The sequence below is a fragment of the Lutra lutra genome, chromosome 1 (genome assembly GCF_902655055.1).
Source record: "Lutra lutra chromosome 1, mLutLut1.2, whole genome shotgun sequence".
In the NCBI taxonomy this organism is placed as follows: domain Eukaryota; kingdom Metazoa; phylum Chordata; class Mammalia; order Carnivora; family Mustelidae; genus Lutra; species Lutra lutra.
In genome coordinates, this window is record NC_062278.1 from 57,858,623 (window position 1) to 57,886,532 (window position 27,910).

Below are 27,910 nucleotides of genomic sequence, written 5' to 3' on the forward strand. Positions count from 1 at the left end.
TCATATTTTCTTATAACTGGATCAGGAATAGAAGAGACTAGTAAGCCCAACATCAGCATGTCTTCATTGGGATGGTCTGTGGTGGAATGAAATTCTGTGTTTTATAGGCATTTGTACATAGTTCATCTTCATTTTTTAAATAAATTGAGTGGTCTTTGCATTTAGTCAATCAAGATTATCTTACTATAACTAATAGAAATATATTTAAAATAGTAACATCAGTAATAATAAGTTATATTAAAAAAATTTTTTTTAGACTTTACCTCCATAGGTCTTCTATCATCTCACCATCTTTTGGACTTGTAAGGGGGCCTGAAGCACTCACCCTTTTTTACCTTGCAACATTATAGCTTCAACACCCATGTTTGTCTTGAGTTCAGTGGGAGTAATCTCATTTGCTCTCTGTCTTTGTTTATTTTGCTTCTCCTGAGAAGCCCCAGCCTCCCAGGTTAGCCCCCATCTTCCTCCCTGTAGTGCCTGTAGGTTCTGCATACCTTCTATTTTTTAAATCCAGTTTATTTAAACTAAAACAACAAAACAAAAACAGCTCACTCCATTTCTGCCACACCTCACCTCTGGTAATCACTAACTTGTTCTTTGTACCTATGAGCTTAAATTATTGACCTATAAGATCACCATCCAAGAATAGTTTCAGGTATGACATGGAGCTCAGATGATGTCAGCAGTGTCATTTTCACTCCATCACTTGGAAGTGCTGATCAGATGATGTCCAAAAGTCCAGTAATCTCACCCATTTGCTTAGCAGCTGTCCCAGGTTACATTCTCCATAAACAGATACTGAGATAGAGTATCTGTTTATTAGGGATCAGCACCTGCCAAAGGAAAAGGGGGGAAAAATGATTAGGTAGAGGGAGAAGTCAAACTGAAATTCAGTTCTGATGAATCTCAACCAACCTGATGAAGAAATTTGGGATGAGTATTGCCTTTCAGAGTTGTCTCACATCAGGCCCAAATTGTCAGGCCTTTTTTTAATACCTGCATCTCACCCATCACTGGATACGTGCTGCCCTAGGAAGTGTGTGACCTTGGCAAGGTGGAGCTCTGCAGCTGGAGTGCTGCATCAGAGCCTGAGGGAGCGCACCGCTGGAGGCTGCCTCCTGAGTGCACTTTGTGCAGTTAGTTGGGCAGAATGTTTCGCCCTCATAGGGGATCTTCTTGTCTCTTACAGTTTGCCTATTGTGCTGCCTAGATCTACTTCTAAAAACTGCATTTGGGAGAGCGTTTAGTGGGAAGAACTACATGGTCTGCCATTGAAGTTGGTCTTGGGGTCATAATGATACTTATCTCTCCCTCCTCTAGTATCCGTTTTAGATTCTTCTTAATCTTAGCTACCATCTGCTTGCCTTAGTGGCCTTCTTACAGTCATGACTTAGATCTTAATCCATGGGGTCTGGGTCCTGCATTGCCATGCTTTTCTTAGTCAAACTATGATCATGCCTGACAAAGCCTCAACCAATCCTGTTGGGAACTAGCAAACAAAGCTTGTCAGTTTTCTGCTTTAGCCAAAAATGAATGAGCCTTTATATCCCACTTTGCTCAGTCACCTGGGACTGTGGGCTGCCTTGGAAGTACATAACCTCAGGTAGAGTGAGTTTAAAAACTTAGGTAAAACCGGGAGAAACTGCTAACTGAGGGCCATTTGCTGACCTTAATCTTAGCCCTGGTGCATCTTTATAGCAGGATCTGAGTAATACATCTTCAAGGCTGCAATAGCAAGTCCAACAGGAAGAGGCAGTTTTTTCCCAAAGCTATGGCAATCAGAACAGTCTAGCATGGGGGAAGGAGAATTGGCTCTGACTAGACCACTTGTGAAACTTGCTAGTCTCTCACCAATCACTGGGGTCAGGAGTACAGGCTTCCCCCATTGACTAGGCCCAGGTAATATGACCACCGTTGTCATCAGAAGAGGATTGGTTATTCCAGCCAGCATGTGATGATTACACATGTAATCATCTCATGTAATCATCTCATGCTGGATGGGATGGGAAACTTACCTTTAGTTAGCAGACAAAAGGGGAGGGAATGGTGGGCAGCCAACACAACGGATGTCCACTACTCATAGAAATCAGAATTTTAGGGGCAGCTGTGAAATGTCTACAAAAGTGAACTAGTATTAAAGTCAAAGCCTCTAAGAGGTCCTGAGATCAACATTTTTAGTTCTCCTGGTATAGATCTGTAGATGAGAACAAAAGGAGGACAAGCACATTAAAAAACAAACAGGTGTAGAGGCAGTAGCTGCTGTAGTGAAAACTGCGCACAAACCCCTTCAACCTCATCTGAAAATGTACTCTTACTGTGTGCTGATGAAAAATAGAACAAAGGGCACAGCAATAATGTCTTTTGCTTAGTGGGAAATCTCCCAGAATTTCATTTTGATGTGCATTTTTCTTATGTAGAATCATTGTCTCAGACTTCCATGTAGGGAAATAGAAACCTTTCCAGTGATCAAGGGTGAGTGGGAAGGAGAGGGAGAAATATCCTGGCTTGTTCTTCTAGCTTCCTAGCCATTCCAATACTCTTAAATAGTGTTGCTGAGCCACAGGCCAGCTGATTGTAATCAGTCCTCTATCCATATGTAGCAGAGGTGGGGGAAAAAACAATGCATGGATGGGTAGGCAATGTTTAGGAACAGAACTTGCAGCCAGGATGAAAATGCTATCAGCCTTAGACTAACTGCCTAAAATTAAAGGTGAAACAAATGGAAGGTGGTTCAGTGACTGTTATAGATATTTCTCCTTTCTTAAGTAATCCTCATCCTTCAAAGTCACCAAGACCAGTAAATTGGTCTTAATAGTTATTTCTCTCGGTCTCTTACCTGTGATACAGGAAGATTCTTTTCACTTTTCATATGATTTATAATATAGGAAATTAGTTATGCATTAGTGATCTTGATTTCTTTATGTTGTAGGGGTTGGGGAAAGCAAGCACTGAAGCAGTTTGGAAGTATAGTAAAGTACAAGAAAAATTTACAGCTCAAGATATTATTACTTTCTCTGATACTGTGGTTTACTGAAGAACAGCTGCTATTTGTCTGAAAATGAATGCTGCAGCTTAGAATTAATAGTCTCTTAGAAACTGTATGTATTTTAGTCTGCCAAACTGTAACACATCAAAGACCAGCTGAATTCTGTAAGAGGAACAGTGGACCATTCTTTCCCAATCTGCACACTGAACCCTATGGGCCATTTAGGATCAAATGGGTCTCTGTATATAACAATAGCCAGAGGGGTTCTTTGGCTCAGGACATTATGAAGAAATTAAACGGATTTGCTGAGCTTAAAGTCATGCTCTGTAATGGAAATTATATGTTATTCTCTCTCTGTATTTACATGTAATTGATGTTGATCCCAGTTTGCAGGTTATGATTTCTATTATTGCCTCCAAATCATGTGAGCTAGGTCTATTTGGACCTTTTTTAGAGTATTTAGCATTATTCTGCTTGATTAGGGAGTTTCCATTGCTTACAACAAGGAACCTATTAATTACTTAGGTTGTTTTAATTACTGTTATTTCACTGGGAATTCTTTACCTATAACATTGATTTTTGAATGTTGAACCAACCTTGCATTCCTAGGATAAGCCCCATTTGTTCATAAGATACCATTTTAAAAATACATTTCTGGATTTGATTTGCTAATATTTTGTTGAGGTTTTTTGCATTTATGTTAAGGAAGGATATTAGTGGATAATTGTTTTGTCCTGTGAAGTCATTTTCATGTTTCTGTAAAAGGACTGCCATGCTCAGCTTAGCTTCTCCTTTCTCTGCCATTTTCTGAAGGTGTTCCTGGGCAGAGGGCTCCTCTGCACGAGTGCAATTCAGCTTGTGATTTTACCTCCTTTTGGGAATTATAGCATTTTGCTGTCTTTTGTCCCAGTGTTGAAAACACTTACCTCATTTATTTGTTCTATTTTTATGGTTGTTTATGGTGGGAGGGCTAGTCTAGAATATGTTACTCAGTTCTGGAAGGCAGTGGATGTTAGAGTATTCTAATATTGTTGGAGTATTCTGAAAAGGTTGTCTTCCTTTTTAAAAATATGTAGGGTCTTGTTACATATTTACTATGTCAGATTTATTACTTGGGTTGTATCCACTTATTTATTAAATTAGTATATAATCTGTCAAGGGTTGATCATGTGCTACCAACAATAACAAACACTGAATAAAGGCTGAAGAGTGAAAGAGGTATGATATGTGACTTTATGTGCTCTAGTTATATCTTATGGCTGAAGTAATTATGGTCCAGCAAGTCCCTTTAATTTCTTTAAAGTTTATGAAAAATAAACCTTTTATTTGACTAGACTTAATTGTATCTATAGGTTAATTTGGGGAGTGTATCTTTGCAATATTTTTTTCTTCCATTCCACAGAAGTAATTTCAAATTGTCTTTCTCTTCTTGAAGAAAAGCTTTATTAATTTTTTCTCTTCTTAAATGTAGTCCCTGAATATCTTTTTTTTTAATTTTTTAAATTTATTTTCAGCGTAACAGTATTCGTTGTTTTTGCACCACACCCAGTGCTCTATGCAATCCGTGCCCTCTCCAATACCCACCACCTGGTTCCACCAGCCTCCCAACCCCCGCCCCTTCAAAACCCTCAGATTCTTTTTCAGAGTCCATAGTCTCTCATGGTTCACCTCCCCTTCCAATTTCCCTCAACTCCTTTCTCCTCTCTAACTCCCCTTGTCCTCCATGCTATTTGTTATGCTCCACAAATAAGTGAAACCATATGATAATTGACTCTCTCTGCTTGACTTATTTCACTCAGCATAATCTCTTCCAGTCCCGTCCATGTTGCTACAAAAGTTGGGTATTCATCCTTTCTGATGGAGGCATAATACTCCATAGTATATATGGACCACATCTTCCTTATCCATTCGTCCGTTGAAGGGCATCTTGGTTCTTTCCACAGTTTGGCAACCGTGGCCATTGCTGCTATAAACATTGGGGTACAGATGGCCCTTCTTTTCACTACATCTGTATCTTTGGGGTAAATACCCAGTAGTGCAATGGCAGGGTCATAGGGAAGCTCTATTTTTAATTTCTTGAGGAATCTCCACACTATTCTCCAAAGTGGCTGCACCAACTTGCATTCCCACCAACAGTGTAAGAGAGTTCCCCTTTCTCCACATCCCCTCCAACACATGTTGTTTCCTGTCTTGCTAATTTTGGCCATTCTAAGTGGTGTAAGGCGATATCTCAATGTGGTTTTAATTTGAATCTCCCTGATGGCTAGTGATGATGAACATTTTTTCATGTGTGATAGCCATTTGTATGTCTTCATTGGAGAAGTATCTGTTCATATCATCTGCCCATTTTTTGATATGATTGTCTGTTTTGTGTGTGTTGAGTTTGAGGAGTTCTTTATAGATCCTGGATATCAACCTTTTGTCTGTACTGTCATTTTCAAATATCTTCTCCCATTCCGTGGGTTGCCTCTTTGTTTTGTTGACTGTTTCCTTTGCTGTGTAGAAGCTTTTGATTTTGATGAAGTCCCAAAAGTTCATTTTCGCTTTTGTTTCCTTTGCCTTTGGAGACATATCTTGAAAGAAGTTGCTGTGGCTGATATCGAAGAGGTTACTGCCTATGTTCTCCTCTAGGATTCTGATGGATTCCTGTCTCACATTAAGGCCTTTTATCCATTTCGAGTTTATTTTTGTGTACGGTGTAAGAGAATGGTCGAGTTTCATTCTTCTACATATAGCTGTCCAGTTTTCCCAGCACCATTTATTGAAGAGACTGTCTTTTTTCCACCGTATATTTTTTCCTGTTTTGTCGAAGATTATTTGACCATAGAGTTGAGGGTCCATATCTGGGCTCTCTACTCTGTTCCACTGGTCTATGTGTCTGTTTTTATGCCAGTACCATGCTGTCTTGGTGATCATAGCTTTGTAGTAAAGCTTGAAATCAGGTAACGTGATGCCGCCAGTTTTATTTTTGTTTTTCAACATTTCCTTAGCGATTCAGGGTCTCTTCTGATTCCATACAAATTTTTGGATTATTTCCTCCAGCTCTTTGAAAAATACCAGTGGAATTTTGATTGGAATGGCATTAAAAGTATAGATCGCTCTAGGTAGTATAGACATTTTAACAATGTTTATTCTTCCGATCCAAGAGCATGGAATGGTCTTCCATCTTTTTGTGTCTTCTTCGATTTCTTTCATGAGTGTTCTGTAGTTCCTTGAGTACAGATCCTTTACCTCTTTGGTTAGGTTTATTCCCAGGTATCTTATGGTTCTTGGTGCTATAGTAAATGGAATCGAATATCTTTTATTTATTTATAGGTTTTGTTGCTATTGTCAGTGTGCAATTTTTCCCCCCATTACACTCTGGTGGTTATTGCTGGTGTAAAGGAAAGCTACTGTTTTTTTTTTTTTTTTTTTTTAACAAATCATTTACTCTCTATGAACTCCTCTAAGAGTTGTTTCTTTGGGATTTGCCAGGTAGAGATTATTGGATCTTTATTTTTATGAAATCTGCCCTGCAAAATACTAGTCACCATTGTGAATTGATGTAATGTCTGTGTTTATATAATGGGAGCAGATTATATATGCATAATCTCTACAGGGATTGATGCAGTGGGGCCATGGGGATTTAAACTCTCTTGCAAAGGTCACCCATTTCCTGCTTAAAGTTAGGGTTGAAAATATATTTCCTATCTATGCAGGTTGTATCTTATTCTGTGAAATACAATTAAATATCCTCCTAGCAGTAGTCCCTTAGGACAGGCCTGTTTAACTGTGTAAAGTTTCATGGTGGTCAGGTTAGATAATTTTCATTTGGTATGAGACTATGAGAAGAAGTCACACATAACCCATAAAAGGTATATATTTTATATGTCCACCTACAAAGTGAAGCTAGCCTTTAATAACATGTACTTTAAATTCTAAAATATTTGATGTAAATACTATGTTCAGTTATCATATTTTTTCAAATAAGCAATAATAATATAGTTGAAGTCAGCCAAGCAGAAGGAATTCATGCCATTTGGAATACTGTAAAGAATTCAGGCAGGAGAAATCTGCATGCCAACCTGAGGCCACTGCCATGTTCAGAGGTGCCCAGGATAGAAACAGAACCTGACATGCAGTGTGACCCATGCCCTCAAGTCAGCCACCCTGATAGCTTACCTTATTTTATTTTATTTATTTATTTTAAATTCTAAAATATTTGATACAAATTCTAAGTCCAGTTATCATATTTTTTTCAAATAAACAATAATATAGTTGAAGTCATCAGTAATTGGATGAAAATCATTACTGTATAGTATTTCATGATCTCAAGACACTGTTTCCTTTTATTTTTATTTTTTATTATTTAATAAAAAAATTTTTTAAGAGAGTGAGAAGGAGAGATAGAGAGCATGTGTGTGCAGAGGAGACAAAGAGAGGGAACCCTAAGCAGATTCTATGCTCAGCATGGAGGCTGACTTGCGACTTGACCCCATGACCCTGAGATCATGACCCAGTCTAAAATCAAGAGTTGGATCCAGGGTTCCTCAGTTGGTTAAGCATCCAACTTTTGGTTTTGGCTCAGGTCACAATCTCATGGTTGTGAGATTGGGCCCTGTGTAGGACTCTGTGCTCAGTGTGGAGTCTGCTCGAGATTCTTTCTCTCTCCCCCTCTGCTCACCCCCCCACCCAATAAATAAAATCTTAAAAAAAGAGAGTCAGATGTTCACCTGACTGAATCACCCAGGCACCCCTCCTTTTATTTTTAAGATGTTTTTTCATATATTACTTTTTTTTTACTTTTTAAATTATAGTTTACATATAACATATTAGTTTCAGGTGTATGACATAATAATTTGTTATTTAGGTATATTGTGAAATGATCATCATAGTAAGTCTGGTTATCATCTGTCAACATAGAAAGTTACAATTTTTTTTTTTCTTATGAAAACTTTCATGGTCTACTCTCAGCAACTTTCAAATACACAATACAGTGTTACAGACTATAGTGATCATAGTATACATTATACCTCTGTGACTTACTTATTTTAACTGGAAATTTGTACTTCTTGATTCCTTTCACCTGTTTTATGTACCCCCTTGACTCTGTCCCATCTGGCAGCCTCAGTTCTCTTCTCTGTATGAGTTTTGTTTCATTTTGTTTCATTTGTTCACTTGTTTTTTGTTGTTGCTTTTAATGATTCTACATGTAAGGGAAATCATACAGTATCTGTCTTTCTTTGTCTGACTTATTTTACTTAGTATAATACCCTCCTGGTCTATCCATGTTGTCACAAATGGCAGGATTTCATTCTTTCTTATGGCTGAATCATATTTCATTGTATATAAATACCATTCATCCATTGCTGGACATTTAGGTTGTTTCCATACCCTAATTGTTGTAAATAAATAATGCTCCAGTAACATAGGGTTGTATATATATTTTCGAATTAGTGTTTTTCTTTTCTTCAGTAAAATATCTAGAAGTGGAATCGCAGGATCATATGGTAGTTCTATTTTTAATTTTCAGAGGAACTTCCATATTGTTTTCCACAGCAGCTGCACTGATTTGCATTCCCAGCAGCAGGTTTCTTTGTCCACATCATCACCAACACGTATTTCTTGTGTTTTTGATAACAGCCATTCTGACAGGTGTGAAGTTATAGCTCATTGTGGTTTTGATGTGCATTACCCCAATGATTAGTGAGATTGAGCATTTTTTCATGTGCCTCTTGGCCATCTGTATGTTTTCCTTGGAAAACTGTCTATTCAGATTCTCTCTCCATTTTTTAGTCGAGTGGTTTTTGTTGTAATTGAGTTTTATGAGTTTTTTGTATATTTTGATATTAACTCCTTATCAGACTTACGATTTGCAAATATTTTCTCCCATTCAGCAGGTGGCCTTTTCATTTTGTTGATGGTTTTCTTCATCTTGCAGAAGCTTTTTAGTTTAATGTAGTTTCATTTGTTTTTGTTTTTTTTTTTGCCTTTACCTCTGGAGTCAGGTACAAAAAAATAATTGCAAAGATCAATGTCAATAGCTTATTGCCTACATTTTCTTCTAGGAGTCTTATGGTTTCAGGTCTTACATTCAAATCTTTAATCCATTTTGAGTTAATTTTTGTGTATGGTATAAGATAGTACTGCAATTTCATTCTTTTGCATATAGCTGTCTATTCTCCCAACACCATTTATTGAAGGAATTATTCTTTTAACATTGTATATTTTTACCTACTTTTTTGTAAATTAATTCACCATATGCATGAGTTCATTTTTGGGCTCTCTATTTTGTTCCATTTATCTATGTGTCTTATTATACTTTTGATTATTATAACTTTCTAATTTAGCTTGAAATTTGTAATTGTGATACCTCCTCAACTTTTGTCTTTCTGAAGATTGCTTTGGCTATCTGGGGTGCCTGGGTGGCTCAGTTGGTTAAGTGTCTGCCTTCGGTTCAGGTCATGATTTTGGGGTCCTGGGATTGAGTCCTGAGTCTGGTTCCCTCTCAGTGGGGAGTCTGCTTTTCCCTTTTCTTCTGCCCCTACCCCTCTCATGTTCTCCCTCACTTGCTGTGCCCTCTCTCTCTCTCAAATAAAAATAATAATTAAAAAGATTTCTTTGGCTATTCAGAATGTTTTGTGATTCCACACGAATTTTGGGATTGTTTTGTTTCTTTGAAAAATATTGGAATTTTGATAGGGATTGAACTAAATCTGTAGACTGCTTTGAATATGGACATTTAAAAAATATTAATTCTTCCAATACTGCAGCAAAGAATATCTTTCCATGTATTTGTGTCTTTTTCAGTTCTTTTCATCAGGTATTATGGTTTCTAGTGTACAGGTATTTTTCTTCCTTGATTAAATTTTTTTCTAGGTATTTTATTCTTTTTGGTGCAGCTATTTATGGGATTGTTTTATTAATTTATTTTTCTGATAGTTTTTGATAGTTTATAAAAATAAAACAGATTTTTGTATATTGATTTTATACCCTGCAATGTTACTGAATTTATTATTACTACTAATTCTGACAGTTTTTTGGTGGCATCTTTAGGGTTTTCTATATAAATCATATCATCTTCAAATAGTGACAGCTTTTCTTCCAACTTTCATGTCTTTTATTTATTTTTCCTGCCTAATTGCTCTGGCTAGGAATTCTAGTACTGTGTTGAATAAAAGAGAGTGGGCATCCTTGACTTGTTCCTGATACTAGAGGAAAAGCTTTCAGCTTTCACCATTGAGTGTGATGTTAGTTGTAGGCTTTTCATATATGGCCTTTATTATGTTGAGGTATGTTCTGTCTATAACCACTTTGTTGAGAGTTTTATCATAAGTGGATGTTGAATTTTTTTAAGTGCATTTTCTGTGTCTATTGATATGGCCATATGATTTTTATCTTTCATTATGTTCATGTGGTGTGTCACATTGATTTGTAGATGTTGAACCATCCCTGCATCTCAGGAATAAATCCTACATGATTTTTGTGTATGATACTTTTAATGTATTGTTGAATTTTGTTTGCTAATATTTTATTGAGGATATTTGCATCTATGTTCATCAGGGATATTGGCCTGTAATTTTTTAAAAATTTTTTATTTTGGTGATAACCTTGACTGTTTTTGGTGTTGGGCTTATTCTTGCCTCATAAAATGAGTATGGAAATATTTCTTTCTCCTCAGCTTTTTGGAGAAGTTTGGAAAGGGTAGGTATTAAATCTTTTAATGTTTGGTAGAATTCACTAATAAAGCTATATGGTACTGAGCCTTTGTTTTTGGAAAGGTTTTGATTACTGATTCATTCTTCTTACTACTAATTGCTCTATTCAAGTTTTCAATTTCTTTATGATTCAGTCTTGGAAGATTGTATATTTTTAGGGAATTTATCCATTTCTTCCACACTGTCTAATTTTTTGGCATGTATTTGTTCATGTAGTCTGTTATGGTCCTTTATATTTCTGTGGCAAAAGTTGTAACTTCTCTTTTGTTTCTGATTTTATATATTTGAACCCTCTTGTTTCTTCTTAGTGAATGTAGCCAAAGGTTGTCAATTTTGTTTATCTTTCCAAAAAACTACTTTTCATTGACCTTTGCTATTATCTTTTTAATCTCAATTTCATTTATTTCAGCTCTGGTCTTTATTATTTCCTTGCTCCTACTAACTTTGTGCTTCATTTGTTCATTTTCTAGTTCATTTAGTGGAAGATTAGGTTGTTTATTTTAGATTTGTCTTATTTCGTGAGATAGGCCTGTATTGCTATAAACTTCCTTATTAGAACGGTTTTCACTACATCCCATAGATTGGGTTTTCATTTGAATGAAGAAAAATTTCTATTCATTTACTTTCAGTCTGTGTGTTTCCTTTCACCTGAAGTGAGTATCTTGTAGGCAGCATATATATGTACCTTTTTTCTAAAAATTCATTCAGCCACTCATTGTCTTTTGATTGTAACATTCTGTCCATTTACATTTAAGGTGATTATTGATAGTTATATTTTAATCACCAATTTGTTAACTGTTTCCTGGCTGTTTTGTAGACTTTCGTGTTCCTTTATTCTCTTGCTTCCTTCCCCCTTGTGTTTTGATAACTTACTGTAGTATTATGCATAGATTTTTTTTCATTATCTTTTTTGTATTTTACTGTAAGTTTTGCTTTGTGGGGGGCCATGAAGTTCACATACAACAGCCTATTATACCTATGTAACTTTCCATTTTAAGTTGATATCAATTTAAGTTTCAACACATTTTAAAACACTAGATTTTTAATACCCCCCATGTTTTATGTTTGTTTTAGGGTATAATGTTCTGTATGTATCTATGAGGTCCATCTGGTCCACTGTGTCTGTCATTCAGTGCTCTTCTTTCTTTATTAATTTTTCTGCTTGGATGATCTATTACTATAATATAATATAATACTATTATATAATATTAATGTATACTATAATATTATAATATAATATAATACTATTATATAATTACTACTATATAATAGTATTATATTAAGATCCTCTGCTATTAATGTATTCATATTAGTATGACTCTTTATCTTGATTAATAGTTGTCTTATGTAGTTGGCTGCTCCCGTATTGGGGACATAAATATTTACAATTGTTAGCTCTTGGTGGAGAGACCCTTTAAGAATGATGTAGTGTCCTTTATCTCTGACTACAGTCTTTAGTTTAAAATCTAATTTATCTGATATGAGAATTGCTACCCCAGCTTTCTTTTTAGGTCCATTTGCATGAAAGATGCTTCTCTATCCCTTCACTTTCAGTCTAGATTTATCCTGAGGTTCCAAATGGGTCTCTTATAGATAACATATGGATGGGTCCTGTTGTTTTATCCAATCTGCAACCCTGTGCCATTTTATGGGAGCATTTAGGCCTTTCACGTTAAAAGTGATTATTGAAACATATGTTTTTATGGACCTCATGTTGCCTGTGAAGTCCTTGTTTCTATAGATTGTCTCTGTACATTTCTGTTCTATGACACTCTTGGGTTCTTTCTTCTTTTATAGAATCCCCTCTCCCCTTAATATTTCTTGTAGTGCTGGCTTGGTGGTCACATACTCTTTTTATTTTTAATTTTTTAAAAAATTCTTATTTATTTTTAAAATTTCTTTTCCATGTTCCAGAATTCATTGTTTATGCACCACACCCAATGCATGCAACACATACTCTCTTAATACCCACCCCCAGGCTCACCCAACCTCCCACCCCCTGCCTCTCCAAAACCCTCAGATTATTTTTCAGAGTCCACAGTCTCTCATGGTTCATCTCCCCATCCAATTTCCCCCAAATCCCTTCTCCTATCCATCTTCCCATGCCCTCCATGTTATTCCTAATGCTCCACAAATAAGCAAAACCATATGATAATTGACTCTCTCTGTTTGACTTATTTCACTCAGCATAATCTCTTCCAGTCCCATCCATGTTGCTACAAAAGTTGGGTATTCATCCTTTCTGATGGAGGCATAATACTCCATAATATATATGGACCACATCTTCCTTATCCATTTGTCCATTGAAGGGCATCTTGGTTCTTTCCACAGTTTGTTGACTGTGGCCATTGCTGCTATGAACATTGGGGTACAGTTGGCCCTTCTTTTCACTACATCTGTATCTTTGGGGTAAATCCCCAGTAGTGCAATTGCAGGATCATAGGGAAGTTCTATTTTTAATTTCTTTTTTTTTTTTTAAGATTTTATTTATTTATTTGACAGACAGAGATTACAAGTAGGCAGAGAGGCAGGCAGAGAGAGAGGAGGAAGCAGAGAGCCCGATGCGGGACTCGATCCCAGGACCCTGAGATCATGACCTGAGCCTAAGGTAGAGGCTTTAACGCACTGAGCCACCCAGTCGCCCCTATTTTTAATTTCTTAAGGAATCTCCACACTGTTTTCCAAAGTGGCTGCCCCAACTTGCATTCCCACCAACAGTGTAAGAGGGTTCCCCTTTGTCTACATCCTCTCCAACACACGTTGTTTACTGTCTTGTTAATTTTGGCCATTCTAACTGGTGTAAGGTGGTATCTCAATGTGGTATTAATTTGAATCTCCCTGATGGCTAGTGATGATGAACATTTTTTCATGTGTCTGATAGCCATTTGTATGTCTTCATTGGAGTAGTGTCTGTTCATGTCTTCTGCCCATTTTTTGACATAATTACCTGTTTTGCATGTATTGAGTTTGAAGAGTTCTTTATAGATCCTGGATATCAGCCCTTTGTCTGTTTGTCATTTGCGAATATCTTCTCCCATTCCATGGGTTGCCTCTTTGTTTTGGATAGAGGGAACATTCCTCAACTTCATAAAATCTATCTATGAAAAACCCACAGCAAATATCATCCTCAGTGGGAAAAAGCTGACAGCCTTCCCTTTGAGATCAGGAATACGGCAAGGATGCCCACTCTCACCAATCTTGTTCAACATAGTATTAGAAGTCCTAGCAACAGCAATCAGACAACAAAGAGAAATAAAAGGTATTCAAATTGACAATGAAGAAGTCAAACTCTCTCTCTGCAGATAACATGATACTTTATAGGGAAAACCCAAAAGACTCCACCCCCAAACTACTAGAACTTATACAGCAATTCAGTAATGTGGCAGGATACAAAATCAATGCACAGAAATCAGTTGCTTTCTTATACACTAACAATGAAAATACAGAAAGGGAAATTAGAGAAATGATTCCATTTACTATAGCACCAAGAACATAAGATACCTGGGAATAAACTTAACCAAAGAGGTGAAGAATCTGTACTTGAGGAACTACAGAACACTCATGGAAGAAATTGAAGGAGACACAAAAAGATGGAAGACCATTCCATGCTCTTGGATTGGAAGAATAAACATTGTTAAAATGTCTATACTGCCTAGAGCAATCTATACTTTCACTGCCATTCTGATCAAAATCCCACTGGCATTTTTCAAAGAGCTGGAGCAAACAATCCTAAGATTTGTATGGAATCAGAAGAGACCCCGAATTGCTAAGGAAATGTTGAAAAAGGAAAACAAAACTGGGGGCATCACGTTACCTGATTTCAAGCTTTACTGCAAAGCTGTGATCACCAAGACAGCATGGTACTGGCATAAAAACAGGTACATAGGCCAGTGGAACAGAGTAGAGATCCCAGCTACGGACCCTCAACTGTATTGTCAAATAATCTTCGACAAAACAGGAAAAAATATGCAGTGGAGAAAAGACAGTTTCTTCAATAAATGGTGCTGGGAAAATTGGACAGCTATGTGTAGAAGAATGAAACTTGACCATTCTCTTACACCATACACAAAGATAAACTCAAAATGGATAAAAGACCTCAATGTGAGGCAGGAATCCATCAGAATACTAGAGGAGAACATAGGCAGTAACCTCTTGGACGTCGGCCACAGCAACTTCTTTCAAGATATGTCTCCAGAGGCAAAGGACACAAAAGCGAAAATGAACTTTTGGGATTTCATCAAGATCAAAACTTCTGCACAGCAAAGGAAACAGTCACATACTCTTTTAAACCTTGCCGGTCTTGGAAGCCCTTTATTTCTCCATCCATTTTGAATGTCAGCTTTGCTCAATAAAGTATTCTTGGTTGCATGTTCTTCTCATTTAGTGCCCTGAATATGTCTTGCCAGCCCTTTCTGGCTTGCCAGGTTTTATGTTTGTGATGTCATATCTTACACATTTTAATTTTATGTATCCCTTAATTACTGTAGTTATAGTTATTTTTGCTACTTTTGCTTTTTGACCTTCATACTAGCTTTTATAACTGGTTAATCTTCTGCCATTACTATATGTTTACCCTTAATAGTGAAATTTTTATTATTTTTTTTGTTATTAATTAGTGCCCTTTTCAACTTAAAGAAATCACTTTAATATTTCTTAAAAAGCAGGTTTAGTGGTGATAAACATTTTTCACTTTTGCTTGTCTGGAAAACTCTTTTTATCTGTCCTTCAATTCTGAGTAATACCCTTTCTGGGTAGAATATTCTTGTTTTGAAGTTTTTACCTTTCAGCACTTTGAATATGTCATTCTTCTCCCATCTGGCCTGCGAAGTTTCTGTTGAGAAATCTCCTTGTAGTCTTACAAGTTTCCCTTGTATGTAACTTTTTATCCTCTTGCTGCTTTTAAGATTTTCTTTTCATCTTTAACTTGATATTTTAATTATAATGTGTCTCCATGCTGGTCTCTTTGGGCTCATTTAATTTCTAACTCTATGGGCTTCCTGTATCTGAATGTTTTTTCCCCCACTAGGGTTAGGGAACTTTTCAGCCATAATTTCTTTAAGTATCTTTTTTGCCCCTTTTTCTTTCTCTTTTCCACTTGGGGCTCCTGTAATGCAAATGTTAGTTTGCTTGCTCTTGTCCCATAGTCCCATATGCTATCTTAACTTCTCAAAATTCTTTTTTCTCCTTGCTGCTCTGTTTAGGTGAGTTCTACTTCCCTATCTTTCAGATCACTGATTATTTCTTCTGCTTCATCTCATCTGTTGTTGAACCTCTCTACTGTATTTTTCAATTCAATTATTATATCCTTCACCTTTGTGACTTCTGTTCTGTACTTTCTTATATTTTCTTTTTGTCAAAGTTCTCAGTGTGTTTTTCCATTCTTTTCTTGGGTTCAGTAGACATCTTTATGGCCATTATTTGACCTCTGTATCATGTATATTAGTTACCTTTGTTTCATTAAGGTGTTTTTTTTTTTCTGGGGTTTTATTTTATTCTTTTACTTGGAACATAATCTTCTGTTTCCTCAATTTTTTAAAAGATTTTATTTATTTATTTGACACAGAGAGAGACACAGCGAGAGAGGAAGCACAAGCAGGGGGAGTGGGAGAGGGAGAAGCCAGCCTCCTGCTGAGCAGGGAGCCTGATGTGGGACTCAATCCCAGGAGCCTGGAATCATGACCCTCAGATGCTTAATGCCTGAGCCACCCAGGTGCCCCACATTTCCTCATTTTTTGACTCTTTGTGTTTGTTTTATGTATTAGGTGAAAAATCCATCTCTCCCATTCTTGAAGGAGTGGCTTTGTGTAGGAGATGAACTATAACATTAAACCTTGTTGTAGTTCTTGGTTCTCTTTTGAACCTTTGTGATTGTCTAAGCAGCCTGATTTATTATTGATAGATCCCAGTTGTTAAGGGTATTCCAAGACTCATGAGTGTTCCAGAAGGAGGCTTCTCACTCAGCACCTAGATTCAGGCTGATTGGGAAGCTAGTTCCTCAGGCAGCAGCTTTTGAAGTATGCACATATGTATACAGTCCTATGGGACTACAATTGTAAACCCTGCTAGTCTCCTGTCCAGGTGGTCTGCAGGTGTTTCCTTGGCAACAGTTGCAAAAAACAGAATTTTAGACAAGTATATGAACTTCCTTTCTTGGAGGTAGTGGTGAGCTGAGTGAGGCAGTGTAAGAGAACAAAAATACATCCTTTGGTCTTTGTTCCCTGTGAGTGCCTCTGTAACCTCTGGATGCATGGTAAATGTGAAGCTTGTCCTCAGACTAAAGCTCACAGATAAAGCGAATAGTTCTTTTTCATAGGAATACTGTGGGTGTGTTTCAGCCTGCCCTCTGTGTAGTGCCCTGAGGGTGGTAACCTACCAGGACCTGTCTGTTTGATTGTTTCTGTCCTTTTGGGCTCAGAAATACAGTCTCCCCAGCCACTAGAGTAAGGTGCTCTTGGGGCATCTCCTGTGTAGGTGGTGTAGTTAGAATGGCTTTGGGTGGCAGTGGTAGTAGAGCAAGAGTGTGGCATGCCCACTGGTCTTAGGAGATTAGAGGGTGAGTGCAGCATGGCACCAAGAAAGTGAAGGGAGACCTCAAGAATGTGCTTGCCAGTTCTACTGTCTCAATAGGCTCTTGCCCCTCCAGCAGATACTTTAAGGTTTACAAATGAATCTCATTCACATATAGTTTAGGTGCTTTTCAGACTGTTGATTTTGTGCTTATTCCCAGGGCAAGCGAGTCTGTGTGTAGACCCTTTGAGCAGAATCTTCATTACTTATAGCTCTGTGGTTCTCCTGGATGTAGCCTCATGGATTTTGAAAGCCAGACATTTTGGGGGCTTGTCTCTCTGGTACTGGTCCCAAGGGCTAGGGTGCCTGCTGTGGGGCACAAGTCTCAATCCTCAGGGAGAAGTGTTTGTGAAATCTCTTGTGATTGTGGCACTTGTGGGTGGGATTTTGGTGAGACCAGGTCTTTGTCTTCCATACACATCTCTGTGTGACTGTTTTATCCTTTGCTGTGGAAGAGCTATTTCACTAGTTTTCAAGTCTTTTTCAGAGGAGATTATTCCATGTGTAGCTGTTGATTTGTCATGTCCATTGAAAGAGGTTTGTTCAGGATATTCCTAACGCCACCATCATGAACTGCCTCCCTCCTATTACACTCTTTGTTCAAGGTCATTAATGGCACTCTTAATATCAGTGAGATTTTATTTATTTAGACATAGTTTCCAAAGGTTTCATTTTTGATATCCATTGAATTTCTTTACCTGATAACATTAAAATAATTTAAAACCAGACTTAGAAATATATACACATAAACACACATAGATATTGTAGGAAATTTTCATTTTCCAGAAATATTGAGCACTTTTTGAGGCTGTATTAGGGAAAATTACTCTTTTTATTGCCTGGTTATTTTAGGAGATAAGAGAGAATAGAATGTTGATTGGCTAGTGTAAGTAGCAAACCAGCTATGGTTTTAAAAACTGATAAATGATGACTCTTCTCCCTAAGAAAAATGCATATAAGCATAGAATTTTACATTCAACTTTGATTTAGTCCAGCTACCTTATTTTCAGATAGTAAACATGTATGGGGAGAAAAATAAGCTATCTAAGTAGAGTTAAGTTCTGATTTATAATGTTTTCTGATTTCCTGGTCATATCCTTCCATGGTGCTAGAGGATAGATAAACAAGAAAGGGGCAAAGGGAAATAAATGGAAGTGAAGTGAACAGACGTAAAAGTGATGCAAACAGAAACAAAGAAATATTTAACAAAGTTGTTTGATTGCCTAAGTGAATAACTAAAGAAGAAGCAATATACAAGTGACAACATGACCAATAAAATAATTGTTTTTTGTACTGGAAGATAAGACCTTCTTAGTGGTAATGTTTCAAACAAGAGGCAAGTTCTGACATTATTATAGTTAAAATAAGTAGACTTTTAACATATTTATACAGGTAATTTTTAGAAATGAAGCATACAAGGGTACTTCGTGTCTACAGAACTTGAAGAAGGTTAATATATGTAGGTTTGATTATGTTCTGAGTGATACATGTATGAAGTGTTTATTATAAAAGCACAGATCTACTTTATTTCCTTTAAAATTCAGAATAAGAAATAGTCATGGTAAAACCAACAATAAAAAAAAAATCACATAAAAATACTATCTCTGGGGGGCACCTGGGTGGCTCAGTGGGTTAAGCCACTGCCTTCGGCTCGGGTCATGATCCCAGGTCCTGGGTTCGAGCCCCGCATCGGGCTTTCTGCTCAGCGGGGAGCCTGCTTCCTCCTCTCTCTCTGCCTGCCTCTCTGCCTACTTGTGATTTCTCTCTGTCAAATAAATAAATAAAATCTTTAAAAAAAATACTATCTCTGTTGCACACAATATTGGGTCTTCTCATGAACTATAGCAAAAATATAAATTTCAGTTTACTTTCTTGACTTCAGAAAGTTCTGCTTTGTGGATTCCTAAGGTAAATGATTTCTCTGTCTCGAGCCATGTGGTAACATAATAAAGTGATTGATTTCCGTGGCAGGGTCCCAATTGTCTCTATAACTTACATTATTAAGAGCTTCTCAATTATAGTTGCTGCATTAAAATTTTCTGGTATCATAATGAATAGTCAGTATGCACCTCCTAACAGTGGATTTGTTTCTCTCGACTGAAATATAGTGGACAGTGTCTTGATTTTTCCTAGACCATCCCATTCTTGGACATTTGTCAGTGCTAGTTTATTCTTGTGTCCTATCCTTAAAACTCTGGATTTTGTCTTGACTGAAGCTTGAACTTACTTTTCCTGACTTTCATTAAATTTTCTTAAGGAGTAACAATGGGGTATTAATAAAGGATCTCTGTCGTAGACCATATTCTGTTTTACAACTAATTGGACAGACAAAATGTTGTTGAAAGGTAAGAGTGAAGTATCTAAAAACAGTTTTATATAGCATTAGTTTGAAGAAAGGAACAAGATCTGGTAAGAGAGATTCATCTTGTCTTATCAAAGGAAGGGAATTCTTTTTACCCAGATCATCCAACAGTATTTGACGTTCGCATGCCAAAGTTACTACGGAAATCTGATGTTCAGCTTCTGACCTAGGATCAAGTTCATGGACAACTGTTTGTTTTTCTTTCTTTCTTTTTTTTTTTTAAAGATTTTATTTATTTTTTTTTGAGAGAGAGAGACAGTGAGAGAGAGCATGAGCTAGGAGAAGGTCAGAGGGAGAAGCAGACTCCCCATGGAGCTGGGAGCCTGATGTGGGACTCGATCCCGGGATTCCGGGATCATGACCTGAGCCGAAGGCAGTCGTCCAACCAACTGAGCCACCCAGGCGTCCCTCTTTCTTTCTTTTTTTCCTTTAATGGCATTATTGGTTTAATGTTCAACTTCAAAAACATATCAGTTGGTCTTAAGGAAGTCTCATGAGTAATGTCTTTGACAAAAACAGTGTTTAAAAAAATGTGCTATCTAATTTGAGAGTAGATTATAACACTTAAGCTCTAGGGACAGTTCGTTTTATTCTAGGCTCTGGTCATGTGCCCTTGACTTAATCCTTGTTATTTCTCCTGCGATCAAGTTCATGGACTAGAACTTGGGAGGTCCAGGACTGCAAAGTTTAGTTCAGGGCACAATGGTAGTAGGGTTGTCTGGGAGTGGGAGTGAAAGCAACACTCCAGCACAACATAAAATTTATAAGGGCTTCCCCTATATATCTAAATAATGCAAACTAAGAAATAATAGATCTTTCCTGGAGTTGCTAGCTGTCTGTCAGAGAGAGGAATGCAGAGCATGTAGTTTTTCCTGATTAATTTCACTTTTTTCATTTGCTGTCTTAAAGGACAAAATGGTGTCGCTGGCTTCTCAGAGGGTGTTGAAATGTGTTTACAAAGGCTGTGAGGTCTAGTCTATGCAGTGAACCAGTAAGATTTTTAGAAATTAATAAAATCTTTTAGAAATAATACAACTAGTGCATTTTTAATTCAAATCTGCTTTGTTTTCAGAACTGTAGGAAAGATAAGGAAGTATGTTTGCTAATTTATATAGAAATAAAAGGAAAGATTAATTCCTGGAAACTAACATTAAAGAGCTTGTTAGGGGAGAAATAATTCATTCATATTCATTCATTCATCATTCATTTATTCATTCATCCACTTTCTTGTTCAAGTAACAAAACTCTCTCAAGTACTTCTGATATATCAGGAATCATATGTGTTGAAGATGCAACTGTAAATAATAAATAAGTGTCACAAATTGTTAAGAGCTTCAGGATTTCACTTCAAGTTGAGCTGTCTATAAAGAGGGTATACAGAGAATAGGAGAATTAATTTATGAAAGGTAGTGTTGTTATAGTGAGTAGTTAGGTGGCATTCTATTTTCACTTGATTTTTTTTTCTTTCTCATTTCCTTGCTCTAGATGAGTATACATAAAGGAGCAGCACAGAGAACTAAATTAAAAAATGTGTAAGAAACTTTAAGCTAGTCTGTTTCTGCCATGGAAGAGATGTATCATGTATAATGGATTTATTATGCTATACGGAATCTGGTTGACTTTACAAGAGGATGGAAATAGCAGTTGTCACATCTCCACTCCCCTCTCAACTCTTTCCCTTTCTTGAATAAATGGAGTTCTTTGTTTATGCTTATTTGCTAAAATTTAACAACTAAGCATATGCTGGAACATAAGCAATTTTGCCCTGGCAAAGTACATTCTGCAAGTGACCCTGCTGATAAATTTGTATTGTCTTAACTGCAGCACAACTTGCATTTGTCACAGGTGAATGGGCTCAATTAGCAAGAGAGAGAGAGTATTTCAATCATTAAAAAAAAAGAAATAAAAAGGAAACAAAGAAGAAGACATTTTCTTTATGAGTTCTGAAAGAGAGGTGACATTGTAAACATAAAATTATTTTTTGGGGCGCTTTTCAAAGAAAGCAACTAAGCAAAATACACATTATTTGGCATTGACAAAGTGATTTGAAACAAAACTTCAAGGAAGAATTCTCAAAGGATATTAATAGGGAGTTGGGTTTTTCATGGGTATTAAATGTGTTCTTTAACCTCTTAAAGTTACATACTTCCTGTTCCACTTATTAAAATCCTAGGAGAAATATTGGGCATTTGCTGTGATTTATAAGATGAAGAACATAACCACAATTTTGCCTGAACTTATGCAGTTTGGGAAGAGAGATTACTTATCTGAGTTTGTGAGATAATACGCAGTGCAGTGGAAAAAGAAACTTTTTAGGTAGTATTGTGATGGGTTGAAAGTCTCAGCCTACCACTAACTGGTTAGGTAAACTACATGGCCTTTGACTGTAGTGAGGAATACACATTCCCAAATTGTTGTGAACGAAATTGAATAGAACTGGAGAAGTAGCATGATAGAAAAAGGGTAAATTGGCATTTAAAATGAAAATCTGATGATATAGTTTCTCAAAAGGAGTTGAGTATTTAACTTACTATTAAATTATGAAGAACAAGGAAAAGTCAATGTTCTAGAGAATAGTATAGAGATAGATGAAAAGAGAAACTGAGACTCTGTGAAATGCAGACTGTGGAACCACCGTTCAAGAAGTACCCATATCATCTTGTTTCTCTGCCACCTCTAATTTATTTGTGCATTTATTAGCTCAGTTAAATAACGAGGCTTCACTTATTTAACTCCTCTTAAATGTCAGAAAACAGAGTAGGTGCTGGTGATTGAATAATAAATAAGATATAGACCTATCCAAAGAAATGTTTATCTATTATCATATATAGATATTTAAACAAAGAATTGCAGATAATGTTAAGATAGGTTGGATTCTACCGGTAAGTAAAAGTACATCAGGAGCAGAAAGAACAGGGTGGATAACTTTGCATACATCCAACAATGAATTATGTTGAGCAGGCAACACCTGTTACCAAATGAACAGAGGACAGCAAAGAGCTTTAACTGTGCTGCCACAAGAAGCAGCAATCCCCAATTTTAGCCATTGCATGGTTTGCAGATGTTGGGTAAGGAAGACACGACTCATACAAACACTAGAATGAACAACACTTTACTCATAAAGAGAAGAGACAGAGTAAGATCAGCTTCAACTATGAGTGTTCATCCACCATGGCCAGTGGGTCTCACCCACAGCTGATGCAAGAAGAGGGTCTGCATGCATCCCTCTGTACTGCAGGTGAACTCTATTATACTCTCCCCACCTACTGGGAACAGATACAGCAGTTAGTACTGTATGGTACCATATGACATCCATGATGAAGCAGAGCAAAGAAATACATACCAGGTCTGGAATAGGGGAAGATATTTCCAAGCAAACAGACATGTCCAACACAGGCTGTGAAGGCTCTTTATTTCTTTGCAAGGAAATGTTCCAGGCTCAGGGCCACCTTTATGCAGCTGTGCAAGGAGCAACCAGCTGTGTGCAACTGCCTTTCCCAGCAGTTAGAAACGTGTGGTGGACAAAATGGAGAAGAGATGTTAGGGAAAAGGAGCAGCATATGCAAAGAAGAAAAGTATAATAGCAGAGCATGTTTATTTGGGGGTCTGTGCATGGTATTGTTTGTTTATTTCCCACATATAAAATGTACAGTTGTTTTAAAAATTATAAGAAAAAAATTCAGGGTAGAAGGACAAGATAAGGACCAATGTGTAAGGAATTTGGTCTTAAATAGTTACTAACAGCTGAATTTTTGGTTATCTGATAGTCAAAACAAACAGGGCAGTGTAGTAAGTTTTGTGCCATCCACTGTCCTCCCAAGAGACAATTGTAGTTTCTTCAGAAGAGAAGGCCCTTTGCTTAACAAGGAGAAGGGGTTGTCTGTGTTATGTTTATTTATTGATCTGATTATTGATTATTGATTGATTATTGATTTACTAATTATCTGATTAATGGGAATGTGAATTGTGTGGTCCCACTTTCTCTCACCAAGCTAATCATATAATTTCTTTTAGGATTTGATCTTTAAAACAGAGGATATGAATGGCTCATTGATACTAATTCTATATCAGAATCAGAAAATGACACTTAAAGTGTGTCCATGCTATTCAGATCCCAAGACTCATCTTTCATGAGTTTTAACTGCTCAACTCTTTCTTCCATTCTGTGAACTCTCACTGTATGTGCTTCTGATAAGTATTGCACCTTCCAACTTCCTTACCTAGTTAGTTTCACTTATTTTTAAAAAAGCAACATGAACCTTCTGATTCACTTTACTACTCATGACAGAAGCATCATGAATATCCTATTTATGTCAATCTACTTGCCCCTCAAGTCCCACAGAGGCAACACAATATACCTAGTTAGATGCTACAGGCAGAATGGGTGTATGTCACAGCTGAGTTAGGGAACCTGAAGCTTTTATTATAGGCAGCAAACAAATTTGCCTTTGCTCTGTGGAGAGACGTTATCTTTCAAGGCTGTTCACTACAGACATACCTCAGAAATACTGTAGATTGAGATCATATTGCAGCAATAAAGCAAATACCACAATAAAGCCAGTCAAATGATTTTTTTTGTTTGATTCCTGGTGCATATAAAAGTTATGTTTATACTACATGGTAGTCTATTAGTGTGTAAAGGTGTTATATATAAATAATGTACATACCTTAATTAAAAAATACTTTATTCCTAAAAAATGCTAACATCATCTGAGCTTTTTAGTGAGTTGTCATCTTTTTGCTGGTGGATGGTCTTACCTTGACATTGATGGCTGCTGACTGATGAGGGTGTTGATTGCTGAGAGTTGGGGTGGTTGTGGCAATTTCTTAAGACAATAGTGATGTTTGCCACACTGAGTCTTCGTTTCATAAATGATTTTTATCTAACATGTGATGCTTTTGATAGCCTTTCATCCTCAGTAGAACTTATTTCAAAATTGAAGTCAATCCTCTCAAACCTTGTCACTGCTTTATCAGCTCATTTACATTATTCTAAATCCTTTGTTGTTATTTCAGTAATCGTCACAACATCTTCACCAGGAGTAGCTTCCATCTCAGGAAACCACTTTTTTTTTTTGCTCACCCATAAGAAGCAACTCCTCATCCATTAAAATTGTATCATGAGGTTGCAATAATTCAGTCACATCTTTAGGCTTCACTTGTAATTCTAGTTCTCTTGTTTCTACCACACCTGCCATGACTTCCTCTACTCAAGTATTGAACCCCTCCAGGTCATCTATGAGGGTTGAAATCAACTTACTAAGATCACCTCATCCAGTGAATCACAAATGTTCTTAATTGCATTTGTAGTGGTGAATCCTTTCCAGCAGGTTTTCAATGTACTTTGCCCAGATCCATCAGAGGAATCACTGTCCATGGCAGCTGTAGTCTTAAACAATGTATTTCTTAAGTAATAAGGCTTGCAAGCCAAAATTATTCCTTGAGCCATGGGCAGCAGAATGGATGTTGTGCCAACAGGTATGAAAACAACATAATTCTTGTTGTCCATCTCCATCAGAGCTCTTGGGTGACCAGGTGCATTGTCAGTAAGCAGTCATATTTTGAAAGGAATCATTTTTCTGAGCAGTAAGTCTTAATAGTTGGATTAAAATACTGAGTAAACCATGTTGTAAACAAATGTGCTGTCACCTAGGGTTTGTTCCATTACTAAAGCACAGGCAGAGTAGATTTAACATAATTCTTAAGAGCCCTCGGATTTTTGGAGGGATAAGGGAGTGTAGGCTTCAACTTTAAATCACCAGCTGTGTTAGACCCTAACCTGTAAGAGAGTAAACCTGTTGAAGCAGGGATTGACTTCTCCTCTCTAGCTGTAAAAGTCCTAGATGACATCTTCCAATAGAAGGCTGTTTCATCTACATTGAAAATCTGTTTCTTAGTGTAGCTACCTTCAGGAATTACCTTCTATATATCTTCTGCAGCTTCTCCATCAGCATTTGCTGCTTTACCTTGTACTTTTATGTTATGGAGACAGCTTCTGAAACCTCATGAACCCCTTTTCTAATTTCAGGCTTTTCTTCTGCAGCTTCCTAACCTCTCTCAGGCTACATAGACTTGAAGAGAGTTAGGGCTTTGCTCTGTGTTGCTGTAGCTGGTTTGATCTCCTATCCAGGCACTAAAACGTTCTCCATATCATTAATAAGGCTGTTTTATTTTCTAACATTTGTGTTTTCATTGAGTGGCACTTTTAATTTCCTTCAAGAATTTTTTCCTTTGTGGGATGCGTGGGTGGCTCAGTCAGTTAAGCGTCTGTCTTTGGCTCAGGTCATGATTCCAGGGTCCTGGGATCAAGTTCCGCATCAAACTCCTTGCTCAGCGGGGAGCCTGCTTCTCCCTCTGCCTGCCTCTCCCTGTGCTTGTGTTCTCTCTGTCTTTCTCTGACAAATAAGTAAATAAAATCTTTAAAAAAATAAAAAATTTTTCCTTTGCTTTCACAACTTGGGTAACTATTTGGCACAAATGGCCTAGTGTTCAACCTGTCTTGGCTTCCAACATGCTTTCATCATTAAGCTTAATCATTCTAGCATCTGGATTAAAGTGAGAGACATGTGACTATTCCTTTCACATGAACAGTTACTAATTTCAGTATTGTGTGTCTCAGGGACTAGGGAGTCCTGAGAAGAGAGAGAGGGGTGGGGATAGCTGGTCAGTGGAGCAGACAGGACACACATAACATTTATAAAGTTTGCTGTCTTATATTGGGTGTGGTTCATGGCTCTCTAAAGCAATTACAATAGTAACATTAAACATCACTGATTATAGATCACCATAATAAATAATAATGAAAAAATTTGAAATATTGTGAGAATTACTAAAATAGGACACAGAGACGTGAAGTAAGCAAATGCTGTTGGAAAAATGGCACCAATAGACCTAATAGACTTAGGGTTGCCGAAAACTTTCAATTTGTGACAAATGGACTGTCTGCCAAGCAGAGTAAAGTGAAGTGCAGTGGTATGCCTGTATGCAAACATCTTTGAAAAAAATGTACAAATGAAAAGTCAGTTGGGTCCTCTCCTCATATGATGTGCAGAACATGAAAGAACCATGAGGATAATTACCTCTCAACATGGTTTTTGTTGGGACTTTGAGACTGAGATGTTAAATAGCCACTTTTATATAAACTCACATGATTTTAAACACTACTTGCATTTTCTGAACATTATGTTATTCCTGATTCACTAATATTGTTCCTCAGATTCAGTGATATATTCAGGTAAAATTGTGCTCGAAGTGTCAACCTTTCCCTTCTCTGTTCTGTTCTACAGTTTCGTTATTATTATTGCTATTATTTGCTCAGCCACACCATGAACTACTACAAAAACACTGGTAAAAGACAGTAAATGAAAGTTGGGTCAGCAGACTGTATTAAATAAGAATAGTTTAAATATCCATAGTTATGAAATATACTGAAAATGTTTTGCTTCAATACTAATATATACAAGTTACAATATCCAACTATTAATTAATTATTGGGAAGTTACTTTGTCTGAGACTGTGTTGTTGATATATATTGATCTTTAAGAAACAGAACCTGAGGGCACCTGGGTGGCTCAGTGGGTTAAGCCTCTGCCTTCGGCTCAGGTCATGATCTCAGGGTCCTGGCATCAAGCCCCACATCGGGCTCTCCGCTCATTGGGGAGCCTGCTTCCTCCTCTCTCTCTCTCTCTCTCTCTCTCTCTCTGCCTGCCTCTCTACCTACTTGTGAGCTCTATCAAAAAAAAAAAAAAAAGAAAGAAAGAAAGAAAGAAAGAAACAGAACCTGCCCTCAAGAAATTAACATCTAGAATGGAAGACAATACACATATACTAAAATTACAATACAATATGGTGCTGAGTTCATTTAAAAAGAATACAGATAATGTGTATCCTTGAAGAGTTTAGAGGAGACTTTTCTTGCTGATAAGAGGGATATTGCAAAGGAACATTTGAAAAATGTGTAGAATTTTTATATCTAGAAATTGAGTGTGAGTGGAAGGAGAGGGAAGGAGTGTTCAGTTTACAGAGAATATGTGAATACTGGCAAGGAGACAGGGGAACAGTATATGTGGCTAAGAGCAAGTGGTTATGGTTTAGCTTTAGAAGAATAGAATGAAAGCTGTAAAGGTACTAGAGTACTTCTAATGTTATTTGTAGAACTTAGGGTAGAAATGGTGGGGTCAATAGAAGATCCATGGCTGTTGAACATGAAGGGGAAAAAACATGAAGATGTAAAAACTCAGTGAGAACTTTGCAAAATTTAGGATTAAAAAAAATGAAGCAGAATGGGTTTCTATAGCC

At 37.0% G+C, this 27,910-nt stretch overlaps 1 pseudogene; it reads right to left on the bottom strand.

Moving 5' to 3' along the window:
* Positions 1–24,318: 24,318 nt before the first annotated feature.
* Positions 24,319–26,343, bottom strand: LOC125096801 (tigger transposable element-derived protein 1-like; annotated as a pseudogene).
* Between the last annotated feature and the right edge of the window lie 1,567 nt (positions 26,344–27,910).